Source organism: Bubalus bubalis, chromosome X, assembly GCF_019923935.1.
Source record: "Bubalus bubalis isolate 160015118507 breed Murrah chromosome X, NDDB_SH_1, whole genome shotgun sequence".
NCBI classification, from domain to species: Eukaryota; Metazoa; Chordata; class Mammalia; order Artiodactyla; family Bovidae; genus Bubalus; species Bubalus bubalis.
Genome location: NC_059181.1, coordinates 100,552,031 through 100,574,632, shown reverse-complemented (window position 1 = coordinate 100,574,632; position 22,602 = coordinate 100,552,031).

Sequence of the window (22,602 nt, the reverse complement as noted above, 5' to 3'; positions counted from 1 at the left end):
CTAAGGCACAGAACTACTCTACATCATACCAATAGAAACAGCTTGCATGGCCAAAGAAAAAGACTCCAAAAGCATGAACAACTCTGAAAGAGGGTAACAGAAGACATGGCTTAGAACACATATTTTTAGCTGACTATTCCTTAAAGTTGTTTTGTTTTATTCTTTAAATCAGATGTGATTGAGCTAAAATAAGCTCACATTTATATATTTAGCATTGACCAGAGAAAGACATTTGGATAAATATTAAATTTCAAGAGCACACACACACACTGGCATGATTTAATTTATTTAAGATCTGAGTCATGGGATTATTATTAACAATTTGGTTTAAACTTACTTTCTTATACTGAAGAACTTATAAAAATTTCCCACATAGCTTATCCCACATAATTAAAAAGACTGCATTGAAAAGGTAGTTCAAGACATATTCTCATCACACTTCTTAAAAACAAAAACTGTAAAGCCATTAAATATCTTAAGATAATACTTTACTATAAGAAGAGAAGAACAAAGAAGGTTGGCTTTTGTGACAAACTTTGAAGAAATATGTATAAATAAGATAAACATACACAGATTTTAGAAATGATTAAGTTAAAATACCTCTGTAGGTCAAACTATTTATCTTTTTCTAGCTTATTTTTTCTGATTTTGATGATCTTATTCTGTACATACCAATATTTTATATTATTATTTCAGTACTATACATTATAGTTTCCACTGCATTATAACATATTTTATTCTTGCCTGTCATAGTCAGTATTTTGAGGGAACACATTCAAGTTCTTTATTTCAGTAATGTGTGCCCTGCTAGGTTTGGAAAAGTTAAGAGGGTGCCAACACTATTTTTATTTTACCATTTGATATATTGCTAAGAAAAATTGAGCATCCCAATGTCTGGTTCATAATAAGTGATCATAGATTTTTTTATCTTAACTTTTTTGGAATGCATGAATAAATGAGTAACTGAATGTATGCATGGATAAATCACTCCAGGTAAGGTCATAAGAGAGACTGAAGTACTATTTTCAGAAATGATTCTTCAGGAAAACATTTAAGCATATGAGATAGTCTTGAAGTGAGCCAAAGGTAATATTTATATTTCAATATAACTATGAAGTATACCAGTACAAAGTTAATGTTTGCATGAGTCATACAGATATGAAAAAAAAAATTTCCATCACATTTGAGTGAAACAGCTACTTGAAGTAATGCTGCTTATTTCTCTCTCATCTCCTGAATATTTGCATCCTTTTATTTTTCCTTTAAGTGACCTTAACCACTGGTTAAAGTACACATACTTTAGAGACAGAAAGACCTTATTTCAAATCCCAGCTTTTGCTAGTTGTGTGATCTCGTTACAGAAACTTTATGAGTCTCTGTTTCTTTAAAGATAAAATTAGCAATCTAAGATTGTTATAAGAAATAAAATGAGATATTGCATGCACACATGAGAAACACTTAATACTTGCTTTTTGTTGTTTAGTCACTAAGTCATGTCTGACTCTTGTGTGACCCCATGGACTGTAGCCCACCAGGCTCCACTGTCCATGGGATTTCCCAGATAAGAATACTAGAATGGATTGATATGTCCTTCTCCAGGGGATCTTCCCAACCCAGGGACTAAACCCACGTCTTCTACATTGGCACGCAGATTCTTTATGACTGAGCCACCAGGGAAGCCCAATACAATAGTAGGTGATATTATTTTTTGTGGTATTTATTTATTTTTCTATAATTCTCATCATTTTTCCTCCTTACCCAAAGTATCACTCTGTCCAACATTCCATTTTGTCTCTTCATATTTGATTATTTATTTTGGATTGCTACTTAGGCCTTGGCCTCTCTCTCATCTGATGATCAAGTCCTAAATCTTTAATACATCTTTCCCACCTGATTCCCTGGAATTTTTTTTGAGAAATTATCTGCCTGAGTATCTCTAATATTTAGCTTCTTGTTTGGGGTTACTTCTTGGTCTGGAGTGGAAGCAGTATAGATGCACACATGAACATTGTTTACATAATTCTGATTTTAAAATGCAAGCACAGGTGTTCTCAAATAGCAGTGCTGAGAGGTCTGCATGAAAAAAACAAACAAAAAAAAAAAAAAAACTGAAGCTTGTTATAAATACATTCCTGGCTCCAACCTTAGATATTTTAATTCAGTATGTCTATAGTGGGGTCAGGATGCTGTTTTAAAATAAGGAATGAGAAAGAAAAATACCATTCCAGGTAATTTTGAGGCATAGCAAGGTTTGCAAATCAATTGTCTTCATTCAGCCCAGATAAATGCATCTAATAAATATCTTGCAGTACAGGTGCTCCGTGTACCTCATAACACTTCCAAACAATTGGATTCATGTTTTGGGTTCTATTACAGTTTTGCTTATTTAAAGACAGTATGGTAGAGTGAAAAATATGCATGGGTTTTGGTGTCAGATAGACCTGGATTCAAACCCCAACATGGAATGAATATGGTATTGTTTACCTTGCAGGTTTCTTGCATGCATTAAATTAAATCATTTTTGTAATGTGCTCAGTTATATGTTATTCCAGAGCTGGTAGCCATTATATATTATTCCAGTTTTTATTTTTTTTTAATTTTATTTTATTTTAAAACTTTACATAATTGTATTAGTTTTGCCAAATATCAAAATGAATCCGCCACAGGTATACATGTGTTCCCCATCCTGAACCCTCCTCCCTCCTCCCTCCCCATTCCATCCCTCTGGGTCGTCCCAGTGCACCAGCCCCAAGCATCCAGTATCGTGCATCAAACCTGGACTGGCAACTCGTTTCATACTTGATATTTTACATGTTTCAATGCCATTCTCCTATTCCAGTTTTTAAATCACTTTATGACTTGCCATATATAGGTTGCTGTGATATTAACAGATTGAATTGTTGGGCCCAGTTCTTCACCTGTCCCCTGCATCTACATCTCGGTGATAACTTTACTGTGTGTTTCCCTATTCCTTGACTTTGGGTTTGGCCTTGTGACTTGCTTTGATGTTAGATGCATGATGCAAGAATGCATTTGGAATGTGTTTGCATGATTTAGTATATATTTGTATATTTCCTCAGCACCATGAAGATAACTTGCCCACCTAACCTACTGATCCAAGGAAACTGAAGGATACATGGTAAAGAGTTGTAGAATGGACCTGGTGAACTGCAGCTTAAAGAAGAGCCATCTTGCTGATCCCAGTCAATCACAGTCTAGATCTGCTAATTTCCAATTGATTCATATATATGGGAGAGCTCAACTAAAGTCAGCAATACTGTCTTAGCCATTACAGCTTGAAGCAAACTCCTATTCCCTAAGATGCTTTGGATCCATGGGAATAAATTTATATTTGTTTTAAAATACTGAGTTCGGGGGTGGTTTGTTAAGCATCCCAATTGCAGTGGTCTCTCTACAGATGCTTTGGCTCCTTTTCAGCAATAATTTGAGCCATCAACATGCCAAACAAACACAAAAGCAATTAAGCAAAAAATAGTCCTTTTCAGCAAGTCTGTCTGCCATTTCTGTTGATTTAGTAAAGAGTGGTAGTTATGTATTAGCACAGAGTTATGCTGTTGCAAAGCACTTATAGAATATAGCATAAGCATATTTCTATGCCTATAATGGAGTGCCTTTTTCAGTTTGAAATATAACAGTCTTGCAGGACATAATAGGGTTGTGGGTCCGACAAATTTTTATTTAAGATTTTCATCCAAGACATGGATAGACAGGTGAGAGGCTGCTCTTGAAAATACTATATAGGAAGAAGAGAGTCAATAAGGTCAAGAGGCTATTACTCAGGATTATTTGCAAGAAATAAGCAGCACAATATTTTAACAATTATTAGTTGTTATTTAATAATTTAGTTGTTGCTAGCATTTTGTTGCAAACAGTTCTATGGTGAACATCTTCACTGATGACCCTCTCTACGTATCTTTACATAAGAGTTTCTCTTGGAGATGTACCCAGAAATATTATGTGAAAGCTTAATTTCCCTAAATTTACAGATTGCTTCCCAAAATGACTACAGTAGTTCATATACCTACCATCAGCACATGAAGACTCCTATCCTCCACATTTTTGCCAATGCTTGACAGTATCTGACTTTTTTATTGTTGTTTTACATATGGATTATATATATATATATATATATATATATATATATATATATACTTCCCAGGTGGCGCTAATGGTAAAGAACCTGCCTGCCAATGCAGGAAAAGCAAGAGATGCGGGTTTGATCCCTGGGTTGGGAAGATTCTCTGAAGGAGGGCACGGCAACCCACTTCAGTATTCTTGCCTGAAGAATCCCCATGGACAGAGGAGCCTGGTGGACTACAGTCCATGGGGTCACAGAGAGTTGGAAATGACTGAAGCTATCCTTGTTTTAAGTTGCATTTCTTTGTTCATTTGTGACATTATGCAAGTCTTCTTCATTATTAGCCATTGGGTTTCTCCTCATGAGAATTACTTATTTATATTGTTTGCCCATTTTATTGGGATTCTGGTCTTATTCTTGCTGATTCATTCCTTATATACTCTAGAGATTATGGTTTTGTTTACTAAATATTTGAATAACATATTTTCCCAGTTTGTTCAGCTGCTTAATGACTTTGTTTTATGGTATTTGCATAAGTATCTTTGCATTGAACAAAGATATTTAATTTTGATATGGTTAAATAAACCAAGTATCCCCATAAAGTTTTCCATTCTTTACATTTCATTTAAGAAATTATTATCCAAGCCAATAATAAATAATATTTACTTATTTCCTACTAATAATTTTATAGTTTTGTCTTTCACAGTGTAACCTTTTCTCTATTTGGGATTGGTTTTATATAGGATAGAAAGTATGGTTCTCAATCTGGTTTTCTCTTTTGTAAGACAATTATGCTAGCACTATTTATAAGTTAATTTCCCCACTGATTTGAACTAAGTATTTACTGTGAGTGTATGTATTGGTACTCCCATATCTGTACCAGTGGTCTGTCAATTTATGTGACAAACAGAAAGTCTTTTAATTATTATTGTAATACAATAGCTTGTTTCTAAACTAGAAGCAATGCTTTTCAGTATACAATATGCTAATAATATGCTTTGACTCTTAGCAACTGTTATTTTATTGTTCTAGTTTTAAAAAACAAAGCTGCAAATGAGTGAACATACACAGTGCTTATGGCATAAACAGTTGGTTTAGGTTTTATATCATAGATATGAAATGTGGGAAGATATATATATATATATATAAAATATTTGGGCTTCCCAGGTGGCACTAGTGGCAAAGAACCCATCTGCCAATGCTGGAGACATAAGAGATGCGGGTTTGACCTCTAGGTCAGGGAAGATCCCCTGGAGGATGGTATGGCAACCCACTCTAGTATTCTTGTCTGGAGAATCCCATGGACAGAGGGGCCTGGTGGGCTACAGTCCATAGTGTTACACAAAGCTGGACACAACTGAAGTGACTTAGAAGGTATAACTGAAGTGACTTCTAAGTCACTTCAGTTATATATGTGTGTATATATATATATATATATATATATATATAACACTTCAGTTATATATATATTATATATATATAATTTCAGGTCACCAGTAGAGCTGTAATGAGCCACTTGAAACATAATACTCAAATTTGTTTCCTCATTTATCAGGATTGAACCTGACAAGGAAATATTCATTCAGCTATATTTACATAGAACATCTAGATGATGGTTATCTAAATCACAGTCATATATTCTCTTTAGAAATTTTAGATCTAGTAGTCCACTAAGTCATACAGCTGGTGGTAATCAGCATTAGGATCAGACATCATTTGCTCAAAAAGTTTCCTAAGATTCTATTTATCAGTTCCAATTTTAATAATTCTTTTTATCACCAGCCTAATATTCCTGCACAGTTAAGGTAGTACCAACAGTATGATGAGTGCAAAGTTCTGAAATCTTGTTTTCTTCATGTTAACATTGAAAGTGATGCCAAAATCTTCACTCCCTGTCCACTGATGCCAAACAGAAGCACAGGGACAGAGTTTGGAAGAAGTAGAAAAGAGTAGCTTTATTCTTTGCTAGACAAAGAGGAAATACAGTAGGCCAATACTTCAAGAACTGTTTCCCAATCACTTGTGGAATAGGGAGAGATTTTATATCCTAATCAAGGTCTTGCATTTTTATTCTTTTGCAAAATTTTGAAATCGCCTCAACTGGCATCAGGCAACTCAGCAACTGGGTCTGGTGTCCCTGAAGTTATCTGCCTGTAACTTTCTTTTTGAAATGCAGAATGCTACAAAGAAAGAAGGAATAAGTAATGAACACAAGTTAAATGTCAGGATTTTGTCATAAGTTACTAAAATTAATTACTAAGAAAATGATAGTGACAGTATTTTATTTATAATCAATACATTCTCTGCTACTAAAAACTAGCAAACTGTTTACAGTATCCTAACTGATTTCTTCAAAAATATTTTGGAGTACATACTATGTGCTAGGTACTATTGTAGGCAATGGAGTCATAGCAGTGACCATAACAGATAAACTCTCTGTCTTCACTGAACTTATTTCTGGTGGAGAGTAAACAATAAGCAAATATATGGTATAATGTAAACAACAAGTGCTATGATGGGATATGAAGTAAGGTAGAGGGAAAGAGAGCGACAGGAGTGCTATTTTAGATAGAATAGTCAGCCAAGTCCTCTTTTTTGTTGTTGTTGTTGTTATTTTTTTTTAATTTTATTTTATTTTTAAACTTTACATAATTGTATTAGTTTTGCCAAATATCAAAATGAATCCGCCACAGGTATACATGTGTTCCCCATCCTGAACCCTCCTCCCTCCTCCCTCCCCATTCCATCCCTCTGGGTCATCCCAGTGCACCAGCCCCAAGCATCCAGTATCGTGCATTGAACCTGGACTGGCAACTCGTTTCATACATGATATTTTACATGTTTCAATGCCATTCTCCCAAATCTCCCCACCCTCTCCCTCTCTCACAGAGTCCATAAGACTGTTCTATACATCAGTGTCTCTTTTGCTGTCTCGTACACAGGGTTATTGTTATCATCTTTCTAAATTCCATATATATGCGTTAGTATACTGTATTGGTGTTCAGCCATTAAAAAGAATACATTTGAATCAGTTCTAATGAAGTGGATGAAACTGGAGCCTATTATACAGAGTGAAGTAAGCAAGAAAGAAAAACAGCCAAGTCCTCTTTGAGGAGGCGATATTTGAGCAGAGACTTAAATGAATTAAGGGAACTAGCCAAGGGTCTTTTGGGATAGAGTTTTCCAAACATAGAGAAGGACAAGTACAAAGACACTAAAGGAGGATCTTGTGTGCATGTTACAGGAACAACAAAGCAAATAAGTACAGTTGAGTGGGTGAGCAGTGGGGAACACTAAACTGAGGTCAGAGAGGTAGGTATCCAGGGACTTGATGGCCATAACAAGAACCCGGGCTGTCACTTTATATGTGACAATAAATCTTTGGATGTTTTAATGCAAGAAGTGACATGTCTAACTGAGGCTTTAGCTTCTGTGGCTACTCTAGCTACTGTAAAGAAAACAAATAATAAGAAATAATGGTAGAAACAGAGATGTTGCCTAAATATATGCAAGAGCTGATAGTGACTGAGGCCAGGGTATTAATAGTGAAGACTGTGAGTAGTGTTCAGATTTAAGATAAAGTTTGAGGGTAGAGTCAGGAGGAAGTACTAATAAGTGTGAATGGGAGAGAAATAAATCAAGGAATACTTTTAAGGATTTAGGCCTGAGAAACCAAGCAAATTCATCCTTCAAGCTACACTTCAACAGTACATGAACCCAGAACTTCCAGATGTACAAACCAGCTTTAGAAAAGGCAGAGGAACCAGAGATCAAAATGCCAACATTCTTTGGATCATGGAGAAAGCAAGTTGTTGGTCCTTAGTTGCTCAGTCATGTCTGACTCTTTGTGATCCCATGGACTGAAGCATACGAGGCTTCCCTGTCCTTTACTGTCTCCCAGAATTTGCTCAAATGCATGTCCATTGAGTTGTTGATGCCACCCAACCATAGGCTTCCCTGGTGGAGAAAGCAAGGGAGCTCCAGAAAGACATCTGCTTTTGCTTCATAGACTATACTAAAGTCTTGGACTGTGTGGATCACAACAAACAGTAAAATTCCTTAAGAGATGGAAGTACCAGGCCACCTTACCTATCTCCTGAGAAGCGTGCATGTGGGTCAAGAAGCAACAATTAGAACTGGACATGGAACAATGGGCTGATTCAAAATTGGGAAAGGAGTACCGCAAGGTTATATATTATCACCCTATTAATTTAACTTAAATGAAGAACATATTATGTGAAAGGCCAGTCAGGATGAATCACGAGATGGAATCAAGATTGCCGGGAGAAATATCAACAACCTCAGATATCCAGACAACACCACTCTAATGGCAAACAGTGAAGAGGAACCAAAGAGACTCTGATAAGGGTGAAAAGCAGAATGAAAAAGCTGGTTTGAAACTCAACATTAAAGAAACTAAGATCGTGGCATCCTGTCCCATGTCTCTGGGCCAATAGAAGGGGAAAAAGTGGAAATAGTGACAGGTTTTATTTTCTTGGGCTCCAAAAACACTGTGAATGGTAACTGCAGTCATGATACTAAAAGACCCTTCCTCCTTGGAAGGAAAGCTCTGACAAACCTAGACTGTATTATTAATAAATAGCAGAGAAATAAATAAATCAATAAATAATAGAGCACATTCCCTACAAAGGTCTCTTTAGTCCAAGCTATGGCTTTTTCCAGTAGTCATGTACAGATGTGAGAGTTGGACCATAAAATTAGCCTCCAATTAAAATAAATAAATTTAAGTTAAAAAAAGAAAGCTGAGGACTGAATAATCAACGCTTTTGAACTGTGATGCTGGAGAAGACTCTTGAAAATCCTTTGGACTGCAAGGAGATCAAATCAGTCAATCCTAAAGGAAATCAGTCCTGAATATTCATTGGAAGTATTGATGCTGAAGCTGAAGCTGCAATACTTTGGCTGCCTGATGCAAAGAGCCAACTCACTGGTAAAGTTGAGTTTACTAAAGTCTTTACAGTCAAGACTTTAGTATAGCATCACTTTAGTATGGCATCACCAACTCCCTGATGCTGGGAAAGATTGAAGGCAAAAGGAGAAGGGGGCAGTAGAAGATGAGATGGTCAGATAGCATCAGGGCCTCAGTGGACATGAATTTCAGCAAACTCCAGGAGATAGTGAAGAGCAAAGGAGCCTGGCATGCACTATCCATGGGGTTTCAGAGTCAGACACAACCTAGCAATTGAACAACAACAAACTGAGAAAATGGTGGTGTTATTTACTAAGAGAGGGAAGATTGGACGAGAATCAGGTTTTGACTGGAAGTGCAGAGGGCAGAAATTAAAAGTTTAACTTTGGAGATTTTGTTTCAAGTATTAGTACTGTCTAAGCAATTGGTTATATTAATACAAGTCTAGAGTTCATTCTGAGCTGCAAACCTATATCTGCGTTACCAGCATTCACACCATATTTAAAGCAACAGGTTTCAATGAGGTCATCTAGAAAGGAGTGTACTCAGAGTAAAGAAAAGAAGAGGTCCAGTACTGAGCCATGAGGGACTTCATTATTTTTAGTTTGGAAATAAGCTGTTGTTCTTCAATAGCTAATTCGTGTCTGACTCTTTGTGACCCCATGGAATGCAGCACACCAGACTTCCTTGTCCTTCACTATCTCTCGGAGTTTGCTCAAATTCATATCCATTGAGCCCATGATGCTATCTAACAATCTCATTCTCTACCATCCCCCTTCTCCTTTTGCCTTCAGTATTTCCCAGCATCAGGGTATTTTACAATGAGTTAGCTCTTTGCATTATGTGGCCAAAGTATTGAAGCTTCAGCTTCAGCATCAGTCCTTCCAATGAATATTCAGAGTTGATTTCTTTTAAGATTCATTAGCTTGGTCTCTTTGCAGTCCAAGGGACTCTCAAGAATCTTCTCCAGCACCATAATTTGAAAACATCAATTCTTCAGTGCTCAGCCTTCTTTATGGGCCAACTCTCACATCCATACATGACTACTGGTAAAACCATAACTTTGGCTCTAACCTTCACCGGCAAAGTGATGTCTCTGCTTTTTATTAATAATACACTGTCTAGGTTTGACATAGCTTTCTTCCAAGGAGCAAGTTGGAATTTCAGGGCTGTAATCACCATCCATAGTGATATTGGAGTCCAAGAAAATAAAATATCACTACTTCTACCTTTTTCCTGTCAATTTGCACGAAGTGATGGGACCAGATGCCATGATCTTAGTTTCTTTAATGTTGAGTTTCAGGACAGCTTTTTCACTCTCCTCTTATACTCTCATCAAGAGGCTCTATAGTCCCTCTTCACTTTCTACCATTAGAGTGGTGTCTGCATTTCTGAGACTGTTAATATTTCTCCTTGCAATCTTGATTTCAGCTTGTGATTCATTGAGCCTGGCCTTTCATATCATGTACTCTGCATGCTAGTTAAATAAGCAGGGTGAAATATAATACCTTTTTGTACTCCTTTCCCAATTTTGAACCAGTCCATTGTCCCATGTCCAGTTCTAACTGTTGGTTCTTGACCCACATACAGGTTTCTCAAGAGACAGGTAAGGTGGTCTGGTACTCCCATCTCTTTAAGAATTTTTCATAGTTTGTGGTTATCCACACAATCAAAAGAAGCTTTCTCGTGGTCAATGAAGCAGAAGTAGATGTTTTGTTTTTTTTTTGTTTGTTTGTTTTTTGTTTTTTTTCTGGAATTATCTTGCTTTCTCTATGGTCCAATGAATGTTCTCAGTTTAATCTCTGGTTCTTCTGCCTTTTGTAAACCCAGCTTGTACATCAGGAAGTTCTGGGTTCACATACTGCTGAAGCCTATCTTGAAGAATTTTGAGCATAAACTTGCTAGCTTGTGAAATGAGCACAATTGTAAAGTAGCTTGAACATTCTTTGGAATTGCCCTTCTTTGGTATTAAAATTAAAACTTACTTTTCCCAGTTCTTTGGCCATTGCTGAGTATTTCAAATTTGCTGACAAATTGAGTGGAGCACCTTAGCATCACCCTCTAGGATTTTAAGTAGCTCAGCTGGAATTCTGTCACCTCCACTAGCTTTGTTCATAGTAATGCTTCCTAAGACCCACTTGACTTCACACTCCAGGATGTTTAGCTCTTGGTGAATGAACACACCATCATGGTTATCATGTTCATTAAGACTTATTATTATTATCATTGTATTCTTCTTCTATGTATTCTTGCCACTTCTCCTTAATCACTTCTGTTTCTGTTAAGTCCTTACTGTTTCTGTCCTTTATCATGCCCATACTTGCATGAAATGCTCCCTTGATCTCTCCAATTTTCTTGAAGAGATTTCGAATCTTTCCCATTGGGAGTAAAAGAAACCATCAATGTGACCTGAGTAAAAGAAACCATCAATGTGACCTGAGTAATAATGGCTAGGGCAACAGTGGCTAGTGAAGTAAAGTAGTGTCCTAAAAGCCAAGTGAAGAAAATGTCCCAAGAAAGAAAAAAATAATGAAAGGGAATAAAGCTGCTGAACAGTTCATTATGATAGGACTGACAGCTGATTGTTACATTTATTGGTGTAGTGTAGTGCTTTGACTTTTTACTTATTCATATTTACATTTTACCATTATTTTATTCTATGACTTCACCTGGTAAGCTACTTCAAGTCCTTACTATAATGAAATAAAGCATAAATAAATACACTCTGATGATCAAAGAACTTGCTGTTGAAAAGTGGAAATTCATTTGACAATCATTTGATGGATTATGTGCCACACATTTTTTAGAGATTAAAAAAAGACTAATATATTTCACATAAAACTGATTAAAGGCCAATAGCTACATACCAGTCATACTCTGGATCTCTGTTTGACCTTTGGAAATAGTTTCATGTGATCTTGACTGAAAACCTTCCATATTGCTTCCTTATGTTCTGGGTAATTACTGTTCTGGAGCACAGAAAATAGAACATTCACTATCCCTTTGACTTGTATTCTCCACAAGAACTCACCTTATTTCCCTGAGGGAGTGCACTGGGTTTAGCCTTTAGAAACAAAACATGTTTTCCCAAATTTCAAAAATTATATTATACCTAATATAGAAGTTTGGCTTAAGCAGACTAGTCAGCTGTTTAAAGAAACCATTCTACAACCAACCGATCAACTGTCTTGGCCTTTGTGCCTGGTAGACTAAGGATGTCAGAGAAGGCGATGGCACCCCACTCCAGTACTCTTGCCTGGAAAATCCCATGGATGGAGGAGCCTGGTAGGCTGCAGTCCATGGGGTCGAGAAGAGACAGGCACGACTGAGTGACTTCCCTTTCACTTTTCACTTTCATGCATTGGAGAAGGAAATGGCAACCCACTCCAGTGTTCTTGCCTGCAGAATCCCAGGGACAGGGGAGCCTGGTGGGCTGCCGTCTATGGGGTCACACAGAGTTGGATATGACTGAAGTGACTTAGCAGCAGTAGCAGCAACAGACTAAAGAGGTAAATCCCAAAAGGAGTTTTATAGGCTGAAAAATATTTGTGCAATGGTGTTGTCTTGAAATTTAAAACATGTCGTTCATAGTTTTCCTGGATTTAATCAGAAAGAAATATATATACATGTAGCAAGTTTTATTGAGACATATTTATATATAATACAATTCACTCATTTAAAGTATACAATTTAATGACTTTTCATTCATTCACTGATTTTTACTGCCCTGACCACAATCACTTTTAGAATATTTCATCATTTTAAAAAGAAATTGAGTACCCTTTAGCCATCATTTCTCCAACTCCTCGTCCCCTCCAGCCTCCAGATAGCCACTAATGTACTCACTATCTCTACAGATTTCTCTATTTGAGATATATTTTTTATAAATGTGGCCTCTTGTGTTTGGCTTTTTTCATTTAGCATAGAGTTTACAAGGTTAATGCATGTTGTAAGCATATGTGTTTACTTCATTTTTATTGCCTCACAACATATCGTTGTATGTATATATTCTGCTTACCCATTCATCAGTTGATGAACATTTTGGTCATTTCCAAAATTGCCTATTGTGCATGATGATGGTATGAATATTCATGTACAAGTTTCTGTGTGGACAAACATAAATATCATTTATCTTAGATAAAAAGTGAGTAAATGTATAAAAATATAAATTTAAAGGACTTGAGAAAAATAAATAACCAAAGCAGCATCTGATTCTGCAGGTAGTGTTGTACTTGGTGGTGTGCCTTGTGAGTAGGAGGATGGTTAAAATGAAAAGTGACATTTAATAAGCTAAGAAAGTTATGAGTTGGTAATTACTGTCTCTATTATGAAAACATTTATTATATAGCATGCCTTCCTACCAAACCCTGCTAAAAATGTTGAAAGAAATTCTATGCTCAAATATTGGGTCATTTTACTTATGTTATATGGGTAAAGAGTGTGGATTTTCTTTTATTCTCCAAACTTTGCTGTTCCCCAGCCCCATACCTCCCTCCAAACACATGAAAAGACAATAAAGCTTGCTATCTCCAAAACATGCCAGCCCAGACTAAAACTGAAAAGAAAGTGTGTCTTCTGTTTTTCTAACAAAACAGTAAATTATCACATATCTGTAGGTTTTGTTTTAAACTTTCCTTAAATATCTAGGATGATCTGTTGAATTACACTTTTGTTGTTTGGTATAATGATTTTAATTAAAATAATTCCAAAATTCATAAGTGATTTGAGAAATTATTAGTAATTATGGGTCTCCCTTATGACATGAAAGTCTTTCTTACCAGTGTATTTGTAGAAATTACATTGTGAAGGTAAAGGATGCATTTTCTTGTTTCTTACCTGTTTGACTTACATTTACATATTGGCTAGGCATGGTAGCCCTGCTTGGGGTGGGGAGGTCTTTTCACTTTAAAAGAGAAAGAACAAATTCAAGATTCGATTCATAAGCTTGGTGGTGGAGAGTGAATTATGCAGGGGCAGATGGTACAAAACTTAGTTTTAAGTTATATCCCAGCATTAAAACAAATTACTTATATTCTGTATGCTTATTTTCATTTCTGGTGATGTACAACTCAACTGCATGTATTTTATTCTTGGTCATTTATAGTATCCTAAAGTATACTTTAAGAAAGAGGCACCTAAGTCATATATATTTCTCATATATATAAAGTCTATTTCTTTTGATGAAATCTTAAGCTAATAGGAAAGGTTATCAGCCAGCACATGTGTTACCTCATCACCAAAGGCTCTTTTTAAAGAACCTCAAGGAATAAAGACCCACTTAGAAAAATGAGATAGGTCGTTTATAACCCACACAGATCTCTATTCTGATTAGAAGACAGACAATTCCTTTCAGTCAGTTCAGTTCAGTTGCTCAGTCTTGACCGACTCTGAGACACCATGGACTGCAGCACGCTAGGCTTCCCTGTCCATCACCAACTCCCAGAGCTTGCTCAAACTCATGTCCATTGAGTAAGTGATGCCATCCAACCATCTCACCCTCAGTCAACCCCTTCTCCTCCTGCCTTCAATCCTTCCCGGCATCAGGGTCTTTTCCAGTGAGTCAGCTCTTCGCATTAGGTGGCCAAAGTATTGGAGCTTCAGCTTCAGCATCAGTCCTTCCAATGAATATTCAGGGCTGATTTCCTTTAGGATTGACTAGTTTGCTCTCCTTGCAGTCCAAGGGACTCTCAAGAGTCTTCTCCAATACCACAGTTCAAAAGCATCCATCCTTAGGCACTCAGCTTCCTTTATGGTCCAACTCTCACATCCATACATGACTACTGGAAAAGCCACAGCTTTGACTAGACAGACCTTTGTCAGCAAAGTAATGTCTCTGCTTTTTAATATGCTGCCTAGGTTGGTCATAGCTTTTCTTCCAAGGGGCAAGCATCTTTTAATTATCATACAGTGTGATTATATGTTTGCCTCTCTGTCTCTGCAGTTATTTCTAGCTCTTTGAAGGCAAGAACTATGTTTATATTTTGAACAAATTTATATTGAGTGACTACCATGTCCTGTGTACTATTGTAGGTACTAGGAATACATCAGGGGATAAAACAGACCAAAAGCCCTACCACCATGAAAATTTGTATTTTTATTTATCATCATTATATCCCAAGTATATAGAACAGTATCTGGTATGCAGCCATGTTCAACACAGTTTTGTTTCTTTTTTAAGTGAAATTATGTTAAGATGCTGTTTTAGGGTTATCTCTTTGCTTGTTCTCTCTTTCTGTTTCTTCATTATATATATATATATATATATATATATATTATATAAAATCAAGAGCAAGTATTAATTATCATATTGTGTGCTCAGTCGCTCAGTCATGTCCAACTTTTTGTGACCCCATGACCTGTAGCCCACCAGGCTCCTCTGTCCATGTAATTCTCCAAGCAAGAATACTGGAGTGAAGAGACATTCCCTGCTCCAGGGGATCTTCCTGACCTAGGGATCAAACCCATATCCTTTACATCTCCTGCATTAGCAGGCAGGTTCTTTACCACTAGCACCATCTGGGAAGCCCATAATATATTACATCATAAAACTCTTATAAAAGAACATAGGCAAAATAGTTCTGATGTAAATCATAGCAATATTTTGTAGATCACTCTCCCAATGCAAAAAAAAAAAAAAAAAAAAAAAAAAAAGAGAGAGACCAAAATAAACAAATGGGACCTAATTAATCTTATAAGCTTTTGCATAGTGAAAGAAATTATAAGCAAAGCAAAAACACAACTTACAGACTGAGAGAAAATACTAGCAAATGATATGACTGACAAATGATTAATCTCCAAAACGTACACATAGTTCATACAGTTCAATATCAGAAAACAAACAAACAACCCAATCAAAAGATGGGCATGCTAATTCCCTTCAGTAGTGTCCGATTCTTTGCGACCCTATGTATGGTAGCCCACTAGGCTCCTCTTTCCATAGGATTCTCCAGGCAAGAATATTGGAGTGGGTTGCCATGCCTCCCTCTGGGAGATCTTCTGAAGCCAGGGACTGAAACAGCATCATTTCTTATGTCTCCTGCATTGGCAGGTGAGTTATTTACCACTAGAGCCACCTAGATGGGCAGAAGACCTAGGTAGACACTGCTTTAAAGAAGAAATACAGATGGCCAACAGGCACATGAAAAGATGTTAAACATTGCTAATTAAAAATGTAAATAAAAACTACAATGAGGTTATTACCTCACACCATTCAGAATGGCTAGTACCAAAAAGTCTACAAATGAGAAATGCTGGAGAGGCTCTGGAGAAAAAAGAGCCCTCCTACATGGTTGGTTGGAATGTAAATTTAGGAAAATTCCATAAAAATTTTAAAAAATAAAGTTACCATATGATCCTATAATCCCACTCCTGGGCATGTATTAGGAAAAGACAAAAACTCTGATTCAAAAAGGTATATTCACCACAATGTTCACAGCAGCACTACTTACAAAAGCCAAGACATGGAAGCAACCGAAGTGTTCATCAACAGAGGAATAGATCAAGATGTGGTGTGTATACATATATATATATATATATATATGAATACTATAATACTTGGCCATAAACAAGAATGAAATTACCTTTTCCAGCAACATGGATGGACCTAGAGATTATCATACTAACTGAAGTAAATCAAAGACAAATGTTAATATTATATGATATCACTTTTATGAGGAATCTAAAAAAATGAATTTAAATTATTTACAAAACAGAAGCAGGTTTGTAGGCACAGAAAAAAAAATTATGGTTACTAAAGAGGAAGGGGGTAAATTAGGAGTTTTGGATTAACAGATGTAAACTGTTATATATAACATAGATAAACAGCACGGACTGGCTGAATAACACATTCAATATCTTGTAATAATCTATAATGGAAAAGAATTTGAGAAAGAATGTGCATGTGTGTGTCTGTATAACTGAATCACTTTGCTGTACAACAGAAATTAACACAATGTTGTAAATCAACTATACTCAATTAAAATAAATAAATAAGATAAAAATACAACATTATATCCTGGAGATTGCTCCTTAAGTGTATATTGATATATCCTTCACCACTTTTTGCAGCTTCATAGTGCTGCCATGTGTGGTTTAGCATAGTTTCTTTAATCCCTACTTGGTTTAAAAATACTTAAGTTATTTACAATCTTTTGCTATTACAAATAATGTTATAATGAACAATTTTCATATGGAAATTCAAATACAAGAATTTCTATAAAAACTCCAACTATAATAACTAATCAACCAATAAATGAAAATAATGTATATTTGAGTTGCATTTGACCAAGTGGTAGTCTTGGATTTGGGCAAATATCTATCAATTGTTTAATGCCAACTGAAATAATCATAGTCACTAGCTAACTTATCATCCTATACCTAGATTGAAATATAAAGTTGCAGGACATTTTTAAACCTGACCTATTAATAATACGAAGTGAAAATGTCTTTTAAAATGTTTATATGAAAATAGATTTCTTAAAATACCTAACTCCAAGGTTCTTCATCTAAAGGTCCATATTTTCATACAAAACACATTGAATGTAAGAAATCTAAAACACACTAAAACAGATTATTTTAACAACATAAAACAACAACAAAAAAAATGAGCTACTTGATAACCTAGAGATCTGAAAATATGTGCAGCTTACAGAAGTATAGCAGTTCCACAAGGGAAATGGGGCAATAGGCAGTTTTCCAGTGGTAGTGGAAAATCAATTTTGTAAGATTGAAACAGTGAAAGACCTTGTGCTGTGTGCTCAGTTGCTCAGTCGTCCCCAAGTCTTGTGACCCCATGGACTGTAGCCCATGTGGCACCTCTGTCCATGGGATTCTCTAGGCAATAATACTGGAGTGGGTTTCCATTTCCTTCTCCAGGGGATCTTCCTCACCCAGGGATCGAACCCGTGTCTCCTGCATTGGCAGGTGGATTCTTTCCACTGAGCCACTTGGGAGTGAATGACCTTAGAAATGTCAATAATTGGCCCAAGTATCTGTGGAATGTCTCCATACTCTGAATTTGGCTAGAGGTCTACTTCTGGCATGATGGCTTTTGCTTCAGTATTGGAAGTGTCCTTTTAACTATTGTAAGATTAGAGCATAGGCGATTAGGTCAAGGAGGGGCACAGGTCCTTAACCCAACTGCTTTTCTTCCTTTCCTACCCAATTAATGTGTCAGGTTTGGTCATACAGGAGTCAGTTACCAGTTAGTTTTCAGTGAGAATTTTTCCACATGTACCAGTAGAAGTATTTTTTTAAATGTATTTATGAGAGGAAGCGATTTCCATGACTTTCTACTCCACCATCTTAGTCAATTTCCCCATTTTAAAAACACATTTTAACATCTCTGAAATTTGGGTATATCTTTAAAGTAATTGGCTTCCAACAAGTATGCTTGTCTATTTTCTTTCTTTCTTGCTTGCTGCTGATGCTGCTAAGTTGCTTCAGTCATGTCTAACTCTGTGCGACCCCATAGACGGCAGCCCACCAGGCTCACCCGTCCCTGGGATTCTCCAGGCAAGAACACTGGAGTGGATTGCCATTTCCTTCTCCAATGCATGAAAGTGAAAAGTGAAAGTGAAATCGCTCAGTCGTGTCCGACTCTTCAGCGACCCCATGGACTGCAGCCTACCAGGCTCCTCTGTCCATGGGATTTTCCAGGCAAGAGTACTGGAGTGGGGTGCCATCGTCTTCTCTGGGGCAGCATCTTAGATAGGGCTAAAGATAATATGCAAAATCTTAAAGATATAATATGGAAATTCAAACTGATAGCCACTATACTATATTGTTGACCATATTCTTGCTTGATTTCTAATTTTGATATCAGTTACTCTTCCTTTATGATAGAAAATGGAATTAACTACAGTGGAACTTCAGTTGTACAGAAATGCAGAAATTCTTAACGTCTTTGCCTACCTTCTCAGGATTCCCAATTGAGCATCTCTGGTCTCAGTGATATAATTGGATCAATCTTTGACTTTATGTACATAGAATTCAATGTAGGATCCAAGAGATCTCTTAGCTACATTGAGATTGATTATTAGAGCTAACAGAAGTAAATCCACAGAATAAATGATTTGCTATGTTGTCACTAAGGTTGTCAGAAGTTGTTGATGATTTATGTAGTGGTTTATCGTTTCAAGGACTGATATACACAAGTGGGTCAGTGAGTTGTTCTATGTTTTGTGGGTAGTGGTGAAGGTTAAAATTACACAGTTCATAAGTTATGTAGCACCTTAATTATTTCAACTAACATTTTGAAATTTATTTTAAAATAAGTTTTTTTTGGTTCACTTTTAATCACTAGGAGTGAAAAGTTAGGCTGATGAGGATAATCTTTTTTTTATTTCACATTCTCTTAGAATAATGAAGATGACTACACAATTGTTCTATCTCAAAGTGCCAAGTTAATCATAAAACAAAAAATATTTTAGGCTCAATTCAGTTCAGTTACTCAGTCGTGTCTGACTCTTTAAAATGTGCTATATGATCAAGTGACTACTCTGAAGCAAGCTCTCAAAAAGTTATCTGAAACTAATAAAATCTCTTTAAATAATGATACCTTGCTATTTCACAGATGTGTTACGAAATTTGGAAATTAATATTTGCCTGAAACAAAAGAAGATAATAAAGCAAATTAGGAGAGAAAATTATAATTTTACTCTATTCATCCCCCAACCAGATAACTAGAGCTTTAATTTCTTGAGTAAATTTGTCATTCTAATGCTTCTGACCTTTCCTTTAGGGAGAAAATTAATTTAGCTACATCAAAGCCTCATTTATCTCTTGAATATGTCAACTTTGAGCTTTTTAATAGTAATCATTTTCTTAACTAAAATGTATCTTCACTTTTCCAAGACTCTGATCATGTCAGTTAATGGTATGCATTTCCTTTGGCTAATAAGCAGAACAATTTTATTAGACTTATTTTGCAAAAAGTGGTCAATTAAAGCTTCTGTTAGTATTTATGTTATAATGGGAGGTTGGCACTGCCAAATGGAATACACTGATATTTTATATGTAAATATAAAGCATGAGTAGAAGAGATTATTCTAAAAATACTGATAAATAATATTTTAAATTGGCGTTGTAAAAAGTGATTTTTCATACAGTTAACTAGATGGTGGATAATATTACAGCATCAATCATGCTCTGTATCCAAAACTGTTGGTGTGCTGGCAAATGATTGAAAACTGCTTCCCTGGGGGGTGTGAACAAAATCCTGGTTGTAGTGTTTGCTGATTTCCCCCATGTAAATACTCTCAACGTGGAGAGACAATTTTGAGATATCAATGTGATATCAATTGGCTTGCAAAATTCCTGAATTTTTAACAGCACAAGCCAATACCAGTTGACTCCAGCTCATTACTCATTTTAGTCCAGGTACAACTTGACCTTTGATTCAGCTGTTTTTTTTATAACTGTTTAGTTTAATACTATGGCTATCAAACAGCAATCTGCAATACAGTTTGCTCTTTATTGTTTGCACTTTGATTTATAATCTGAAAACTTCTGTATATAGAATGACCAATTAATTTGAAATAACTAGCTTCTCAGCTAATATTCTTTGCTGTGGGGAGCTGTCCTGTGCATTGTAGGATATTTAGCAGCATCCCTTGCCTCTAGCACTCAAAGCCAGTAACATCCTTCAAATACGACAACTAAAATATCTTCAGACATTGCCAAATTTCCCCTTGGAAGATACTGCTCCTTGTTTTGCTGTATTATATGTATGCATATTTGTGAATTATAGGGGGTGTATGAACTTAAGGAAGGCCTGAAGACTGTTTATATGACACAGAAGCATAGCAAAGAAACTAAAGAATATAGTTAATCATTTGCATGTTTTCAAATATCCAGATGTGTGTCAAATAAGCAAAACATCTGTGAGTCAGGTCGAATTCTTACAGCTTTCTTTTGGAACTTTTTTTCATTCTGTAAATACAAGCTTCATGTCTCATTGGTCTAATGACTATGTTTATATGATGAATAATACTGGTTCAGGAATCTGTTGATCTGGTGTTTTGGACTGTCTGACCATCTGAGTTGGATCATAGGTCAAGCTGCTGTGATTCAGTGTACAATTTAAGATGATACATGAAAAAAAAATGACTGTGTTGATTTATTAGTCATGTTTTGATTCTACAGGTCAAAATCACTGCTCTCCTTCATTCTGTATCTTTCATTATTTGCCACAGATGGAACTTTAAAATATAAGATAGACTTCATTAATTTAACAATAGAAGTCTAAAAGTTGCTGCAAATCTTAGACATTATACTACTTTCTTCTTATTCTTTGTTTTTTTTGTGTAGCAAATTTACCTTGCTCCTTGTCACTGGGTGACATAATTTGCCAAAGAAGAAACTTCCTTCACTAGACATTTTCATTTTGCATAACTTCACTAAAGCTTATACTTAAGCTAGGGAAATGAAAATTACATATGCACTTTCATAGTGCTTTACTGGAGGGACTTCCCAAACCCTTTGTGTGTGTACCTACAGGGAGACAATCTTCCAAATCTAGGAAATGTATAAATAAGTACATAATACCAACCTTAGCCACAATAGAAGGATTAACCTCTGCTTACCTTTCTTATTTCTGTAACAATGATGGTTATGGTAGTTGATACTATTTTAGGCAAAGGGAAAGGAAATAAACTCACATTTATTTTTTTTTTTAACTCTTACCTCATATGAAAGAACATTCACTTTGCCAGAGGAAAGTTCGATTCAAAATTAAGCTTATTTTCCTCACAGGATTGTCAAATGTCTTGACATTAGTTTGACTTATGACACTGAATTACATCAGCAATAGCTTCCAATCTAGAAAAAAAAAGTGCCTTTCGACATATTCAATAATTAAAGATATTTACTTTCTTTTTTTCTTTTTTTTTTTTAAGCAGAAGAAAGAAGTATTTATTACTTGTAGCAAGCATGGAGAATGTCGAGGATCGTTCCTATAGCATTATCTCCAGCACACTTACTTTTTTGATCATTAATGATCCTACTACAACCAAGTAAACCTGGATTTTGAGGGGGACAATCCCATATCAATATAGAAAAATTAATAAATAATATAGTTTTTATATAAAAACTTTCTTAATGTGAATATTAAATTCCAATAGTATATCTTTCATTCTAAATTATTATTTATTCCACAAAAAAGAATTAATGATAGAAGATAAAACCACAATTTGAAACCCTAATCCATACATTTTTTTTTCTTTTGAAGTTAAATTATTTGATATATCTTTTAGAATAAACTCAATCTAATATATAGTTACTTTTACTTTAGGATTTTTTATATTTTCCTATTAATTCCTTCACTGAACTTGGCAGAGCTCCAAATTACTTATAATACGTATTGTGGGCTCTTTTTCTTTATCTGTTTTTGGGGCATCCTATTTTATTCTTTTCCATGGGAGACTGAATTTTCTTCACTTCAGAAGACTATTACACATTTTACATTTGGCTTGATACTTCACAATGACTCACTGTATATACCATATAAAATGCATGGCCAGAAATTTAATGAGTAAAGGACAGAAATGTTGAGCTTAATTCTAAATGTTGATGT